The following is a 17,620-nucleotide window of genomic DNA, read 5'->3' as shown; positions in this document are numbered from 1 at the left end:
GCATACCTTGAGGAAAGAGCAGAGTTTTTGGAAGACGGCATCTAGTACCTTGCACTAAACGTTATTCCCTTATCATGTATCTGTACACTGTAATCCATTGTAATCTATGTATTGTCTTTCCGCTGACTGGTTAGCACACAACAGTCACGGTGGTGAAACGGTAGAGTTGCTGTCTTACAACAAATGCTGTGCCGGAGACCCAGGTTCGATCCCGACTACGGGAGCTGTCTGTATGGAGTTTGTACGTTCTCCCCGTGACCCGCGTGGGATTTCTCCGAGATTTTCGGTATCCTCCCACACTCCAAAGACGTACAGGTTTGTAGGTTAATTGGGCTTGGTAAATGTAAAAAATGTCCCTAGTGTGTGTAGGATGGTGTTAGTGTGCGGGGATCGCTGGTCGGCGCGGACCCTGTGGGCCGAAGGGTCCGTTTCCGCGCTGTATCTCTAAACTAAACTAAACAAAAGCTTTTCACTGAAGATAGACACAAATAGCTGGGATAACTCAACGGACCAGGCAGCATCTCTGAAGACAAGAAATGGGTGACGTTTCCGAAACTCCAGAGATGCTGCCTGTCTGAAGAAGGGTCTCGACCCCAAACGTCACCCATTCCTTTTTTTCTCCAGAGATGCTGCCAGTCCCGCTGAGTTACTCCAGTTTTTCGTGTCCACCTTCGGTTTAAACCAGCATCTGCAGTTCCTTCCTACACAAAAGCTTTTCACTGTACCTCGGTACACATGACAATGAATTGCTGAGATGCTGCCCGGCCCAACCCGCTGAGTTACTCCAGCAACTTTATTGTTATTCTTGCACAAGTAGCCAGACGGTGCCGCCCTGTCTTGGCACCAACATGCGCAATGAGTGGAGCGGGCGGGAGTGTGGAAGTTGAGTCTCGTTGGTCCTTGGCTGAAACTCACTTCCAGTCGATTGCTTTTCTGTTTCTGCTTGACAGTCGCTTGGGGTTAGCAGTAAACTGAGAGTTCACGCTCTTTGTGCAGCCTTAATCAGCGCTGCAAGTAATTATAATATATATACACACACACACAGATCATTATTTGTTCTTCTCTCTACGCTGCGGCGTTTCCCAGAAGCTTTTGCCCGGACCAAGAAGGAGGGAGTTATTTCTGGAGCTTTTTAAGCAACTCGTCAGGTAATTTGCAACAAGGCTTGCGGGGGTGGGGGGAGCGCCGGGCGGTTAGTGTGGAGCCGGCGATGTGGAGTTGAGTTTGCACTGTCAGTGTTGAAACTTTCTGGGCGTTGTCGGGGCTTTGGTCCCGGGACGGCGAGTCCGGGCCACGGGGCAGGGGACTGGGCTGGTGTTGGGCTGAGCTGAGCTGGGCTAGTGTTGGGGCTGGCGCTAGGGTGGGCTGGTGCTAAGCTGAGCAGAGCTGGACTGGTCCTGGGCTGAGCTGGTGTTGAGGCTGGTGATGGGCTGAGCTGAGCTGGGCTAGGCTCGTGTTAGGGCTGGTGTTGCGGCTGGTACTGGGCTGATCTACAGGCTGGTGCTAGGCTACGGTTGGGGCTGGTGCTAGGCTGATCTGAGCTGGGCTAGTCTGAGCTGGGCTAGTCTGGGCTGGTGCTAGGCTGAGCAGAGCCGGGCTGGGCTCGTGTTGTGGCTGGTGCTGGTCTGATCTACAGGCTGGTGCTAGGCTGAGCTGAGCTGGGCTGGTGTTGGGCTGTGATGGAGGGTGAGAGTACCTCGGACGGCTCGGGGAGTTCAACATACAAAAGGCTGTCACTGTGGCCACGTCAACGCGGGTGGAGATGTTGGTGCTGGGGTTTCAGTGGCCGTGTATCTGACCAGCCTCCCTCCCACCTCTCTTTCCAGCTTTCTCTTCCCTCTCCTCGTTACTGTAATCAATCTGAAGAACAGTCCTTCTAAACTATCTTTTCCAACCTCTCTCTCTACCTCCCTCCCTCTACAGCTTAATCCCCTCCCTCTCTTCCACTACTACAATATGCCCCCCCCCCACCTCTCTTTTCCAGCATCCCCCCCACCCCCCACTACAATCAGTATGAAGAAGGGACCCCCACTTTTCCATCCTTCTCCCTCCTCCACCAGAAAGAACCACAATCAGTTTGAAGAAGGTTCCTCCATATCTCTTTTCCAGCTTTCTCCCCACACTAGGACAAGCAGTCCGAAGAAGAGTCCCCCATCTCTCTTTTCCAGGGCAGACACAAGTGCTGGAGAAACTCAGCGGGTGAGGCAGGATCATTCTATGGAGCGAAGGGATTAGGCAACGTTTCGGGCCGAAACCCTTCTTCAGACTTCAACCTTATTTTCCAGGTTGCCTCCCTCGCTCACTCCCACTATTACAATCAGTCTGAAAAAACCCCGTCCACATTCCTTGCACATATGCTGCCAGGTTACTCCAGCACTTAGTGTTTTACTGCATGTGCTGTTCTTTGTGTCTCCCATTACACCCCCCTCTTAATCTGTTGCTCACGTCTCAAAAATAGTCCAGGGTTTTGCCGTTTGATTTAAACGGAAACTTCACAGTAACTGAACGGTAATAGCACTTCACTGAGTGAATGGGGCAGGATGCCACTGAAGATGCCCCAGTTTACGCCCAGACTATGCTGACTGCAAACGTTATACCGAACTGGGTGGTGATGGAGAAATGTATGAGAAATCGTTCCCTGTGATATCCAAGAATCCACTTAGCGACCACTTTGCCATGTCTCTTGAGAATTCAATTCATCTTTTATTAATGCACTTGCCAACTGAGCGTGCAGTAAAATGTAGATACTATTCATGAATGTATTTAGTATTTGAGTATTCTTACCATCAGGATGTTTGTAGCTACTGATTTGTAGAGTCGATTCAAGGCATACTCATTTATAGTAGTATAAGGTAGTGCTGGTGAAATACGACTATTGGTGGTTACTTGTTAGTAGCGTGTGGCTTTCATTGAATATTTTTTGGTCCTCTTATTTCTCACTGTATTTAATTTTAATGAATTATTCCTTTGTTATTGTAAAGTCCAAACATGTTCGTGAAGTTTCCACGTATTGCCATCTTGATTTTGATTTTACATTGTTTCATTATTTATTTAAGCTATCGACTGCATTGATTTTTTTCTTTTGTCCATCCAGTTTAGATTTTCCCAGTGTAGGCCCAGAGCATCCTTTAGAAATGAAAGATGTATTGAGGTAAACAAGATTGGGCATTAAATGTGTGCGTATAAGAGTATTAAACGCTTGGATAGAAACATAGAAAATAGGTGCAGGAGTAGGCCATTCGGCCCTTCGAGCCTGCACCGCCATTCAATATGATCATGGCTGATCATCCAATTCAGTATCCTGTACCTGCCTTCTCTCCATACCCCCTGATCCCTTTAGTCACAAGGGCCACATCTAACTCCCTCTTAAATATAGCCAATGAACTGGCCCAAACTACCTTCTGTGGCAGAGAATTCCAGAGATTCACCACTCTCTGTGTGAAAAATGTTTTTCTCATCTTGGTCCTAAAAGATTTCCCCCTTATCCTTAAACTGTGACCCCTTGTTCTGGACTTCCCCAACATCGGGAACAATCTTCCTGCATCTAGCCTGTCCAACCCCTTAAGAATTTTGTAAGTTTCTATAAGATCCCCCCTCAATCTTCTAAATTCTAGCGAGTACAAGCCGAGTCTATCCAGTCTTTCTTCATATGAAAGTCCTGACATCCCAGGAATCAGTCTGGTGAATCTTCTCTGTACTCCCTCTAGGTACATGGATAGGAAGGAACATAGAACAGTACAGTCTGAAGAAAGGTCTCGACCCGAAACGTCACCCATTCCTTCTCGACAGAGATGCTGCCTGTCTGTCCCACTGAGTTACTCCAGCATTTTGTGTCTCCCATAGAACAGTACAACACCGGAAAAGGCTCTTTGGCCCACCATGTTGATTTTGATTTACACCTGAACATGATGCCAGGTTAACCTGTTCAGTACCACCCCGAGTACACTCGGCTCATGGCTAATAGTGTAAAAAAAAACGTGGCAGTGAACAGGTTAGACTAACCTCCACTGCCTGCATGTGGTCCATATCCCTAGATCCCCCCCCCCACGCTACAAGTAAGCCAGTTCTGAATAATTGTGGATTCCTTGCATCTTAATAAAAATTTTGATAGTGCATCTTAAACGTTTACAGAACTTTGAGGGATATAGGTTCAATGTGACCCAATGGCACTAGGTTAGATGAGGCATCTTGGTCAGCAAGGAAGAGCTGGGTCGAAGCTGTTTCCATGCCTATGACTCTGTATGTTGTCTTAACTATTCCAGTGGAGCTGTGAGTAACTTGCTCAGATCCCACTGCAGTGAGATACAAGGGTGTTACTTTTTTATAGAGCCGACCTCATGGTCTGGGTAAGCTTTTGTTTATTTAACGTACGTTGACATTTATAAGATTTTTTCTTCTTTTGACTAGTGTTTGAAGCACGTTGCCTTATCAACGAAAGTGTTTCAAATGTATAATGTGGTAGACATCAATCCATTCCTCTCTACCCTACCATTTTTCTTGAGGGTAGTTGTGATCTTCATTTATTTAGCCTTTGTCAATGGAAATAGTCTTGTGCAATATAGTTGCCAGAAGTTTACGGTGGTCACAGCGGTAGAGTTGCTGCCTTACAGCGAATGCAGCGCAGGAGACCCGGGTTCGATCCCGACTACGGGCGCTGTCTGTACGGAGTTTTACGTTCTCCCCGTGATCTGCGTGGGTTTTCTCCGAGATCTTCGGTTTCCTCCCACACTCCAAAGACGTACAGGTTTGTAGGCTAATTGGCTTGGTAAATGTAAAAATTGTCTCTAGTGGGTGTAGGATAGTGTTAATGTGCGGGGATCGCTGGTCGGAGCGGACCCGGTGGGCCTAAGGGCCTGTTTCCGTGCTGTATCTCTAAACTAAACTAAACTAAATAACATTTAAAAAATCCGGATATGGCCAATCGCATTGCTGACGAGTAAGTTAAGGGGCTGTCCCACGAGCATGCGACCAGCATGCGGCAAGCGCGACCAAACCGGAAGCGGAGGCCGCGCAGAGGTCGAGTGATCCCCGTACAGGGCCGGTCCCACCAGCATGCGGCGAGCGCGACCAAACTGGAAGCGGGGGCCGCGCGGAGGTCGAGTGAGTGACGTGAAGTTCGAGCGAAGTCCGCGTTGCGTGACGTACGGCGTCAAGACGCTGCGCAAGCCCGTCGAGGCGGTGCGCACGGCGTCGAGGCGGCTGCGGGCCGGCAGGCCATTGCCGCGCGGGATTTTTGAACACGGTCAGTTTTTCGGAGCCCCATGCGATTTCGGAATCAGCTCCGCACAACTCCATATGGCTCCGGCGATCGAAGTGGGACCAGCCCCACGAGGCCGTATGGCTCAAGCGACCACGTTAGGTCGCGCTTGCCGCATGGAGTCGCATGCTCGTGGGACAGGCCCTTAAGTCAACCTGTGCACGTGATTTTAATAATCGTACACGTGTACTTTAGGTAAAGTAGTTAGATGAAAAGACAAGACTTTTGATTATTGTGAATGTTTGACTTCTGGCCGCTGAATGGTGGTGAACACTTGATGAGCAAAACCTAAAAGTGTGATGTGGTCATACTTGTGTTAGCCAGCATTGCAATGTGTGGCTAAAGTTGTCTCACCACTTGTCTGGTTACCACTGGCATTGAGTGGTATTATTGCTGCTATGGCCAACTTACTATGGCCTGCTATGGCCAACTTACATCTCATAAGTTCATAAGTGATTGGAGCAGAATTAGGTCATTCGGCCCATCAAGTCTACTCCGCCATTCAATCATCTTTCCCTCTCAACCCCATTCTCCTGCCTTCTCCCCATAACCCGACACTCATACTAATCAAGAATCTATCAATCTCCACCTTAAAAATACCCATTGAGTCTGGTTTGGCCTCTGCCAGAATGTTGCCCTAGGAAGGAACAAGGTTCTGCATGGGACTCCATAGCTGGGGTTGACCAGCTAAGGAAAGGAAGCTGAAGGGCCTGTCTGCAGGAGATTATGCAGTCGCCACATGTTCGCGGGGGGTTGCCTTCATGGTCGTGAGGAGTTCCCGCATTCTGGGAACTAGTCGCGGCCTCATCATGGTTGCCGCAAAATTTTCAACGTTGAAAAGTTAGCGGCGACCAGAATGTAGCCGCCATGGAGAGTAGCGAGAATTCTCGTGCTGTAGGTAGGTCACCAGGAGGTCCTAGTGGGTTGCCAGGAGGTCGAAGATTCTCGGTGGTTCTCGTAGGATGTAGTCGGTGCTGACCGGTGAATTTCATTGGCTCATTGGGGGAATAAAAACGTGAGTAGTTTTCAGAACCAAGGAGAACCGACCGGTAATGTTAAATGTCCGCCGAGCTTCACAGCCGTGTATCTCTGGTTTATTAAAAGTTGTCTCCACTCCTTCTCCCTCCTTCTTCTCCCCCCCCACTCGCCCCCTCTTTTAAAGGACTTACCGTACACTGTGCTTTAGCCGTCTTAATTACAGCGCCAACCTTCCTGTTCATCGCGGAGTGTGTCTGTATCACTCAGACAGCGCTCCTTCCACTTGCCCTGTTCCCTGCCTGCATAATGGGCTGGTGAAGGAAGCGATGTGTGTGTGTGTGTGTTCCACTCTGACAGTCGCCGTTCCAGTTGCTGGTTTTTCAGGCGAATGCCAGCAACTTGACAGTCAAAATTGCCTAAGTGTGACAGGCCCATAAAGGTGTAAGTCAAAATGAATTATCTGAGCATAGTGCATAATTTGAGGAAGGACATTCTTGCTATTGAGGGAGTGCAGTGTAGGTTTACAAGGTTAATTCCCGGGATGGCGGGACTGTCATATGCTGAGAGAACGAAGCAGCTGGGCTTGTACACACTGGAGTTTAGAAGGATCAGAGGAGATCTCATTGAAACATATAAGATTGTTAAGGGTTTGGACACACTAGAGGCAGGAAACATGTTCCCAATGTTGGGGGAGTCCAGAACCAGGGGCCACAGTTTAAGAATAAGGAGTAAGCCATTTAGAACGGAGATGAGGAAACACTTTTTCTCACAGAGAGTTGTGAGTCTGTGGAATTCTCTGCCTCAGAGGGCGGTGGAGGCAGGTTCACTGGATGCTTACAAGAGAGAGCTGGATAGGGCTCTTAAAGATAGCGGAGTCGGAGGATATGGGGAAAAGGCAGGAATGGGGTACTGATTGGGGATGATCTGCCATGATCACATTGAATGGCGGTGCTGGCTCGAAGGGCCGAATGGCCTACTCCTGCACCTATTGTCTATTGTCTATTGCATATCTAGTTCTTTGCCCCTAATATAGGCCCATATGGTTTATGGCAGAGATTTTTTAAGCAAATAATTATATGAAACAGAAACTGGCCCAGTATTTTTTAATCACGTGGGGTTTCCCCCTGTGCCCTGGTTTCCTCCCACATTCCAAACACATGCAGGTTTGTAGGTTAATTGGTTTCCATAAATTGTCCCTAGTGTGTAGGATAAAACTAGTGTACGGGTGATTGTGGTTGGCATGGACTCAATGGGCCTGTTGTATCCCTAGACTAAACTAAATACAAGCATTTACTGTTCCCTGGTAACTCTTACTGTAACATCCAATATTCAAAGATGCAGTAACAATTTCAAAGCTTACCTCTAGACTATTTTCTAAATTTTAACATTGTCATCAGCATTGTTCCTTTCTTTTGGGTATTTTCAAATATTTTACCTTTGACTGGATTTTTTACTTAAGGCTTTAAGGACTTCTGTGCCATCCAGTAGTATAAAACTCCCAACAAACAATTTTAAGTAGAAAGTGAGAAGCAAAAAGTTTATAGATTTTAAAATTGAAAGCAAATGTAGAAATGAAAGTGGAGGTAAAACATTTGGTACTGCAGATCAAAAATCATTTCTCATAATGCTGTTTTCATTACCGCTTGCCAATGGGGACTCAACACGAGTGGTTTTGTTTTGGGACTTCACAATGAAAGAAGTGTTATTCTGAATTTTAATTAGATTGGGCGGTAAAGGCCTGATAATGTTTATATCTTGGGGTCTTTAGTGCATCAGAGAGGATTAAATATTTTAGCTGAGATATCCATTTCTGTTATCTGGTGCAGCACCCCCCCAATAGAAATTGATAGGCGTTTGTTTTACAGTAAAATTATGCCTGGTACTTTGAGACATGTTTGAGTTTCTTCTGCTCGTATATATCCCATGGATATTAGGTCAGATCTATTGTTTTTTGATGACTTTCTAATGCACATGGCTCCCACTAGCAAAGTGGTGCAGCATTAGAGTTGCTGCCTTTCAGCGCCAGAGACCCGGGTTCGGCCCTGACAACGGGTGCTGTCTGTACACAGTTTGTACATTCTCCCCATGACCACGTGGGTTTTCCGGGTCCGCTCCGGTTTCCTCCCACACTCCAAAGACGTACAGGTTTGTAAGTTAATTTGCTTTGGTAAAGATTGTAAATTGTCCCTAGTGTGTAGGGTAGTGCCAGTGTATGGGGATCGTTGGTTGGTGTGGACATGGTGGGCCAAAGGGCCTTTATCCACGTTGTATGTCAATTAGGTGATGCTATTATTAAAGGTTCTATGGCAGAAGAATTCAAGCTAATCAGAGTCATCTCAACGTGTAAAGGTAAATAATGATTGATTGATTGATTGATTGATTATACCTTTAATAATCCTTTACAGGAAATTACAGTGCCACGACAGCTTCAAGACAGACATAACACCACACATTTCCTCAAATGGCTTCCATACTTAACAAGTTAAAATACAAGTTAAAATACAATTAATTTAAAAAAAAGTGCAGTTATTTATGCGCATTATATAACCTTATAGCAGCTGGTAAACAGGACTTCCTATGTCTCTCAGTTTTGCACATTGGTGCAATCAGCCTCTGACTGAAGATGCTGCTCTTGATCACCTTCAGGGCATGGAGTGGGTGAGTGGGGTTGGTCATTATAGAACCTAGTTTGTTCAGAGTTTAGGCCTCTGCCACCTGCTGGACCGTTCGTTGCTCAGCCCCGACCACTGAGCCGGCCTTCCTGATTAGCTTGTCCAGTCTGTTTTTATCCGCTATACGGGCGCCATCTCCCCAACAGGCCACAGCAAAAAACAGAGCACTGGCCACCACTGAATGGTAGACACTGCACAGTAGGGGTTGGCAGATGTTAAATGCCCTCAGCCTCCTTAAAAAATACAGTCGGCTTTGTCCCTTCCTGTACACCGCCTCCATATGACACTTCCAGTTTAGCTCACTGTCAAGCTGCACCCCAAGGTACCTGTGATTAGCGACCACCTCCACCTCAGTGCCCTTAATGGTGATTGGTGTTGCTTGAGTCCTCCTCCTCCCCCTCCTGAAGTCCACAACTATCTCCTTTGTTTTTTTGGTGTTAAGATGGAGGTTATTGTGTGCACTCCACTCCACAAAGTGCCCACTTTATTATACTTTTTTGAGGAGGTTTACTAGTCTGAAGAAGGATTCCGACCATGTTCTCCAGAGATGCTGCCTGACCTGCCGAGTTGCTCCAGCACTTTGCATGTTTTTTTGTGAACCAGCATCTGAAGTTCCTTCTTTCTGGATAAACATTTTACTGATCTGTTGGAATTGGCAGCTGTGGGTTGTACGGTCTAGGCCATTGTTATGAATGGGTTTATTCTGTCCTTAAAATATAAGATGATCAATAGATGAAACACAGCAGAGCCAGTGAATTGTTCCGTTTGTTTACTTCACTCATTTGGAACCTTAGAAATCTCATGATGCATGATGAATATATTATTTCTAGTCTATGTAAAGCCAACTCTAAATCCATTAGGGTGGCACGGTGGCGCGCGGTAGAGTTGCTGCCTTACAGCGCTTGCAGCGGCAGAGACACGGGTTCGATCCCGACTATGGGTACCGTCTGTATGGAGTTTGTACGTTTTCTCCGTCACCTGCGTGGGTTTTCTCCGAGATCTTCGGTTTCCTCCCACACTCCAAAGATGTACAGGTTTATTGGTAAATTGGCTTGGTAAAATGTTAAAAAAAAAAATTGTCTCCAGTTTGTGTAGGATTGTGTTAATATGTGGGGATCGCTGGTCGGCACGGATGTGGTGGGCCAAAAGACCTGTTTCTGCGCTGTGTCTCCAAACTAAACTACTCTAAACCTATAATAACCCAATAGAAATTACTCTTGTGAATTTGCCCCTGTGAAAGAGAGGTCGAATTTTCACTATCCTTAATATTTCAAACCATTAAATTAACATAATCCTAGCATAATTCAGCGGGTCAGGCAACCTCTCAGGAGAAATATCGCCTATTCCTTTTCTCCAGAGATGCTGCCTGACCTGCTGAGTTACTCCAGGATTTTGTGTCTCTCTTTGGTGTAAATCGGCATCCGCTGTTCCTTCCCACACATTTGAAATCATTAACTTTGAAAGATTTTGTGAATCACCCCCAGATTCTAATACTCACTTACACAGAAGACACAATTTATAGGGCCAATTAATGTACCTGCTGCTGTCCATCCCTATAGTTTTGTTTTGAATTAATCCGTTTACCATTCTCTCTATGACATGCTCACCATTTGCATTGGGTTGCTTATTCATTATGGCACAGAACGAGGCCTCTTTGACCTGTTTACTTAAGAGATACCGACCCTTCGGCCCACCAAGTCCGCACCGACCCAGCGATCCCTGCACATTAACACAAGCCTACACAAAATATGGGCACTTTTTTTAAGGATCAAAAATCACAATGGAGAAGTAGAAACATAGAAAATAGGTGCAGGAGTAGGCCGTTCAGCCCTTTGAGCCAGCGCCGCCTTTCAATATGATCATGGCTGATCATCCAAAATCAGTACCTTGTTCCTGCTTTCTCCCCATATCCCTTGGTTCCATTAGCCCGAAAAGCTATACTTAACTCTCTTGAAAACATCCAGTGAATTGGCCTCCACTGCCTTCTGTGGCAGAGAATTCCACAGATTCACAACTCTCTGGGTGAAAAAGTTTTTCCTCATCCCAGTCCTAAATGGCCTACCCCTTATTCATAAACTGTGACCCCTGGTTCTGGACTTCCCCCAACATCGGGAGCATTTTTCCTGCATAAGATACCCTCTCATCCTTCTAAATTCCAGTGAATATAAGCCCAGTTGATCCATAAGCTGTTGCTAATAAAGGTATTTCAATGTAGTATCAGATCAAAAGAAAAGGCTTATAATTTTTCACAAAAGAGCAGCAGCGAATTTGCAAATATTTTTGAATTGAGTAAAGTAGGATCAAGGCTTTGATTTAAAAAAAGAGAATACAATAGTTTATGTCTAGAATATTGTCATACAGCAGAGAAACAGTACAGGTGGAGTCTGAAGAAGGGTCCAGTCCCGAAATGTCCCCCCAGAGATGCTGCCTGACCTGCTGAGTTACTCCAGCACTTTGTGTCCATCTTTGGTAAATACTAACATCTGCAGTTTCTTTCTACACAGAAACAGCACTGTTACACTGATTCCGCACCAACCATCAAGTACTTATTTAATTCTCAAGTTAACACGCTTTGTTACAGGCTGAGATGAGAAGTTGTCTTGGAGAATAAGTAAATGACAGGGAAATTAAACATAATGTTTGTTTTCATGAAGACATAAAGATCTTGTGGAAATAGATCTAGGGTGAATGAGGTGAAAGCAATTAATGGTAAATTCGATATGTTTTTACTAATGAATTGACAAGGCACAGTGATCTGCATGCCAAAGTGGTGGCCTTGGAGAGTGGATTCACTGGTTGTCATCTTCCAAATTTCCGTATGTAATAGGATGGTTCCTGCACATTGGAAGGTGGCAAATGTAACCCCACCATTTAAGAATGGACAGAAAGAGAAATGTGGAATCTAAAGGCCAGTTAATCTCATGTTAGTAGTAGGAACAGTTCCTGAATCGATTATTAAGCGAGTGTTTACACAGAACATGGGAAAGAATAGTAGGATTGGGACCTGCCATTATTTATCAAAGGGAAACAATGTTTGACAATTCTGTTAACTTTTTTTAGGTTATAACTATCAAGATAAAAGGGAAAATATACCGTTTATAAGAACGTGGTTATGCTTGTATTGTTTCCTGTATTATCTAAATGTGCATCCATCAAGTACTTCTGAAGTGCAACCATCTATAGGATTGACTAAAATGAATGTCCAATATTAAAGTGAGGTTAAGCCGAGGCTTCCTTATTTTTTAATACTTTCAGGGTCAGAATTATCTTTGGCTTCAAGTTCCAGATTCAATCACTGGCTGATCAGTTGCACCTAATATTGCGATTAATATCTGAAGCAGGGTCTCGACCCAAAAAGTCACCCATTCCTTCTCTCCAGAGATGCTGCCTGTCCGCTGACTTACTCCAGCATTTTGTCATAGAGTTATAGAGTGATACAGCATGGAAACAGGCCCTTCGGCCCAACTTACCCACACCGGCCAACGTGTCCCAGCTACACAGCGCGGCACTGTGGCGCAGCGGTAGAGTTGCTGCCTTGCAGCGCCGGAGACCCGAGTTCGATCCTGACTACGGGTGCTGTCTGTGCGGAGTTTGTACGTTTTCCCCGTGACCGCGTGGGTTATCTCCGAGATCTTCGATTTCCTCCTAGAATCCAAAGACGTACAGGTATGTAGGTTAATTGGCATGGTGTATGTGTTAATTGTCCCTAGTCTGTGTAAGATAGCATTAATGTGTGAGGTGCTCGCTCATCGACGCTGCCTCGGTGGGTCGAAATGCCTGTTTCCGTGCTGTATCTCTAAACTAAACTACACTAGTCCCACCTGCCTGCGTTTGGCCCATATCCCTCCAAACCTGTCCTTTCCGTGTACCTGTCCAACTGTTTCTTAAACGTTGGGATAGTCCCTGCCTCAACTACCACCTCCGGCAGCTTGTTCCATACAACCACCACCCTATGTGTGGAAAAAGTTACCCCTCATATTCCTATTAAATCTTTTCCCCTTCACCTTAAACCCATGTTCTGTTTTGTGTCTATCTTCGGTGTAAACTGGCATCTGCAGTTCCTTCTTGCACCTAATATTGTGTCGACTTTGGTCATATCTACCTCCAACCTCAGTTAAGATCCTTACTACTTAAAAATTAAATCATGTGTGTGTTATCGAACTAATATTTTGTGGTTTAAGAGGCAGCATTTTTAATTAAATATTCATTAAAAGCAAAAATGGCGGAGCAAAAATGATTTGTTCATCAACCTCTTTCCCTTCGCTAGAAAATTGAACAAATTATTTGTGAAGGAAATTTACTTGGATGTGGAAATTTGCTTGCAATCATTTCACACTGATTAAAAGGTACAACATTCGGTTAGTCTGATCTTGAAGGTCTGTGATTTCAGATAAAAACCAAAGAACTGTAATAGTTCCCCAATCACTATATTAGAAGAGGGGTGGGAGATTGCAACCTTCACGTGGTCCGCCCTGTTTCGACAAATGCAATCAACCTGGCGTGCACAATCAAATAAGATCAAATAGAACAAGTTGTCCTACAACTTTAGGCTGTGCACGCCACACCCAAGAAGATATTAGAAGAAAGCAGTGCTATTTTACCATTGCTGGTTACATTGCACCACATGTTAGCGAATGTGTAGTAATCTGAGATGGAGGGTTCAGATCTTGATGTTATCGTGTGACACATTTTATCACACTGGAATGTGGCGTGTAGTAATGTTATCTGATCACCTTTTGTGTAAATTAACATCATCCTATTGTAACATAGATTGTATTGTAAACAAACAGAAGATCCACCTGTGTAAAACGAGAAAGCATTCTGGACGTGAGAATAGATGAAAATACAATGTCAGTGTTAATCCATTGGGTGGCTAAGCACAATACAATTATATGAAATTATATAATAAATTAAGTTTAAAAATAAAACTCAATTGAGATAGATGCGAGAAAGAAATGCTAGCCACACAGAAATAGTTTATTATGCAATTTAATACCATTATTCTTAGAATAAACAGTGCTGGTCTACACAGCCTTTAACAAGTTCCAGTGTCAGATTTGAATCTGATGTATCCAGTTTATTGTTTTTAAAAAAAAAAGTGTACAGATATACACAGCAGGTGACTCAAATGAGTTGAAACTGGTTGATTCCTGAGCTCGTGTGGAGGATGAAGGTAACTAAGGGTCACTCACAAAATATCTATGATTGTGTTGCTCTTCTAAAGATAGGCAGACGAGTTCATGGTCTGGGTCATCATCCGACAGAACTTATAGACCAAGGAACATCCAGCACAAGAACTGGCCCTTCGGCCCACAATGTCTGTGCCGAACATGATGCCAAGCTAAACAAGCCTCATCTACCTGCAAATGATCCATACCCATCCATTCTCTGCATGTTCGTACATCTGTCTAAAAGCCTCATGTTGCCAATATTGTATCTGCCTCCACCACACCCGGCAGCACATTCTAGGCACCAACCTCCCTCTGCATTTAAAAAAAACAACTTGTCTTCCACATCTCCTTTAAACTTTGCGCTTTCACCTTGTAGCTATGCCGCCAAGTCTTTGGCATTTACACCCTGGAGAAAGGTTCTAGCCGTCTATCTTATCTATGCCTCTCATACATTTTATACACTTCTATCAGGTCTCCCCTCAGCATCCGAAGCTCCAGAGCAAACAGTCCAAGTCTGTCCAACCTCTTCATCTAGCTAGTTATAAACCACTGAGTTACTCCAGTACTTTGTGTGTCTCTCCGTATAGTTGATACCCTCGAATCCAAGGGGCATTCTGGTAAACCTCTTCGGCCCCCCCACCCCCCATCCAAAGCATCTGCATCCTTTCTGTAAGGAGGACCCGGCATTGGGAGGACCAGGAAGTCATGAAGACCAGAAGGCAGGCACAGGTTATTAATTGGGGACGATCAGCCATGATCACAATGAATGGCGGTGCTGGCTCGAAGGGCCGAATGGCCTCCTCCTGCACCTATTTTCTATGTTCTATGTTCTATGTTCCAAATAAGGCCTAACCAAAGTCCTAAAAAGCTGCAACATGACTTCCTGACTCTTATACTCAGTGCTCTCTCAATGAAGGCAAGCATACTGCATGCCATCTTTAATGCTTAAAAGTTCTTGTATTACCTCTTTCAGGAAGCCAAAATTCCCCTCTACAATGATGCTGTTAAGGGTCTTGCCATTAACTGTATACGTTCCCCTTACATACAACCTCCCAGGAAAGAAGCAATTTTTGGTTTTCAATTGAATCTATTATATAGAGGGGTTGCACGTAAGGTCACTGGGTCATAGGGCTGGACGCACGGAGCTGCTCAATCCATCTGGAGGACATCCGTAACTTCCGGTATATGTTATTAATCGCCAAAATGTTGAATTTCTGCGCTGAAAAAATTGTGGAAGTCAGGGTAGGTGTGAGAGACATGTACCCAACTTTAGAATTCCAAAAGTGAAGCGAAATGAAGGTAAAGAGAAGCGAGAGCTGAAGGGACAACAGCAGATAAAGTGCTTGGTAAACATTGGCTGTGCAGATATCGGAATTATCGCATTTGCTCACTGCATTTCATCAACAATAAGGCATTATTTGTGTTTTTTCTTGATTCCTTTGGTATCTAAAAAGTCTCCGAAGTGATCAATCTGGCTGTAAATTTTTCTTCAGATGCGTTTTCATTTTGTATGTAAACACCCACTTGAGAACCATGGCTGATTTAAAAAATTTACAGCCAGACTTATCACTTCTGAAACTTTTTAGATACCAAAGGAATCAAGAAAAAACACAAATAATGCCTTACTTGATGAAATGCAGTGAGCAAACGGCCAATGTTCGCCAAGCACTCTGTCTGTTGTTGTCCCTTCAGCTCTCGCTTCTATCTACCGTCATTTCTCCTCACTTTTGGAATTCTGAAGAGGGCTAAATGTCTCACACGCTATCCCGATTTCCATAATTATTTACAGCGCAAAAATTGACAATTTCAGCGGGTTTTAATGGGCCCGCTACGCTGGAAACCATGGTAAGTGCCTACCTGCAGTTCATCGCGTGTACTCCACTTGGAGTAGCGTAGCAACAGTACGGGTCATGGGTCATGACCCGACTGCCATGAAACCTCCCTATGCATACATAATATATATGTGTGTGTGTATGTGTGTGTATATATATATTATATGTCTACACACACACACACACATCGATTTTTTTTCCATATTTAAATTTAGCACTTTTGGAAAAGCAGTTTTGAATGTCTGTCCTTTTGTTATGAATTAAACAATGTTTAGTTTATTATTGTCACGTCTACTCAGGCACAGTGAACAGCTTTTTGTTGCGTGCTAAGCAGTCAGCGAAAATACTATACATGATTACGATCAAGCCGTCCATGGTGTACAGATACAGGATAAAGGGTATAATATCTAGTCTCAGGTAAAGTCTGATTAAAGATAGTTCGAAGGTCTCCAATAAGGTAGATGGGAGGCCTAAAAAATCCAGAAGGGGTGTGTGGGGGGTGGGGTGGGCTGTATGGGGATAGGACATATGTGGTCAATGGTCGGAATGGTGTTAAGTTAAGGAATGTTGATGAACAGACTCTCTGGCGGGGGGGGGGGGGGGGGGGGGCTGCTGCCACGTGTGGTGACAGACAATAGACAATAGGTGCAGGAGTAGGCCATTCAGCCCTTCGAGCCAGCACCGCCATTCACTATGATCATGGCTGATCATCCACAATCAGTACCCCGTTACTGCCTTCTCCCCATATCCCTTAACTCCGCTATCTTTAAGAGCTCTATCTAACTCCCTCTTGAAATCATCCAGAGAATAGGCCTTCACTGCCTTCTGAGGCAGAGAATTCCACAGATTCACTACTTTCTGGGTGAAAACATTTTTCCTCATCTCCGTTCTAAATGGCCTACCCCTTATTCTTAAGGGTGGTAGATAGATTGTTCGGTGAACATTTGTAACTTTGGCGCCAGGCCGTGGCGGTACCTTTGTACCGCCTAGGTGAGGTCTGCTTCCTGACTTTACTGGATTGGATGCAAGACAAAGCATTTCACTGTAACTAGGTACATGTGTCAATAACGCGTCATTGAATCACTGTAAAGTAGGTAGTTTTGGCAGAATATTGAAATGCTACTGAAGTTGTTAAGCTCTCTCGCTGGTAATGGAGGTGGCCATTGCATGGCATGTGTGGTGCAGTTGGCATTTGCCACGTATGAATCAAAGTGTGAATGGGCTTGTTGAACAATGGAATTAAATAATTTATTCTGATCCATTTAACTTCTGGACTAGTTCAGTTCTTTCAGTTTTTATGTGTATCCAGATGTTAATGAAGAGACATTTGTAGAGTTAGTTGGTTAGGTATGCTTTGATATTGGAGATCTTATGCCTATGGCAATGCTCTGTGGCTATTCTGTATTTAGTCGTTAACATATTTTACAGTAATGATTACATATTCATGTGGCTTGCCGCATAAGTTATTGTGTTCCTGTGAAAATGGGATGTGTTGGTTTCAATAGACAATAGGTGCAGGAGTAGGCCATTCGGCCCTTCGAGCCAGCACCGCCATTCAATGTGATCATGGCTGATCATCCACAATCAGTACCCCATTCCTGCCTTCTCCCCATATCCCCTGACTCTGATATCTTTAAGAACTCTATCTAACTCTCTTGAAAGCATTCAGAGAATTGGCTTCCACTGCCTTCTGAGGATACCTTTGAACTA

At 44.7% G+C, this 17,620-nt stretch overlaps 1 protein-coding gene across 1 annotated transcript in view; it reads left to right on the top strand.

The window, feature by feature from the left end:
* Window positions 1–842: 842 nt before the first annotated feature.
* The window catches only part of LOC116972456 (copine-3-like), a 79,200-nt gene continuing 62,422 nt past the window's right edge, over window positions 843–17,620 (top strand). The window contains exon 1 of the mRNA XM_033020177.1: window positions 843–1,148. The gene's annotated coding sequence lies outside the window, so the exon portion shown is untranslated. The remainder of the gene's footprint in view (window positions 1,149–17,620) is intronic.

This window comes from Amblyraja radiata, chromosome 4 (assembly GCF_010909765.2).
Source record: "Amblyraja radiata isolate CabotCenter1 chromosome 4, sAmbRad1.1.pri, whole genome shotgun sequence".
NCBI classification, from domain to species: Eukaryota; Metazoa; Chordata; class Chondrichthyes; order Rajiformes; family Rajidae; genus Amblyraja; species Amblyraja radiata.
This window is presented reverse-complemented; position numbering and strand designations above follow the sequence as displayed.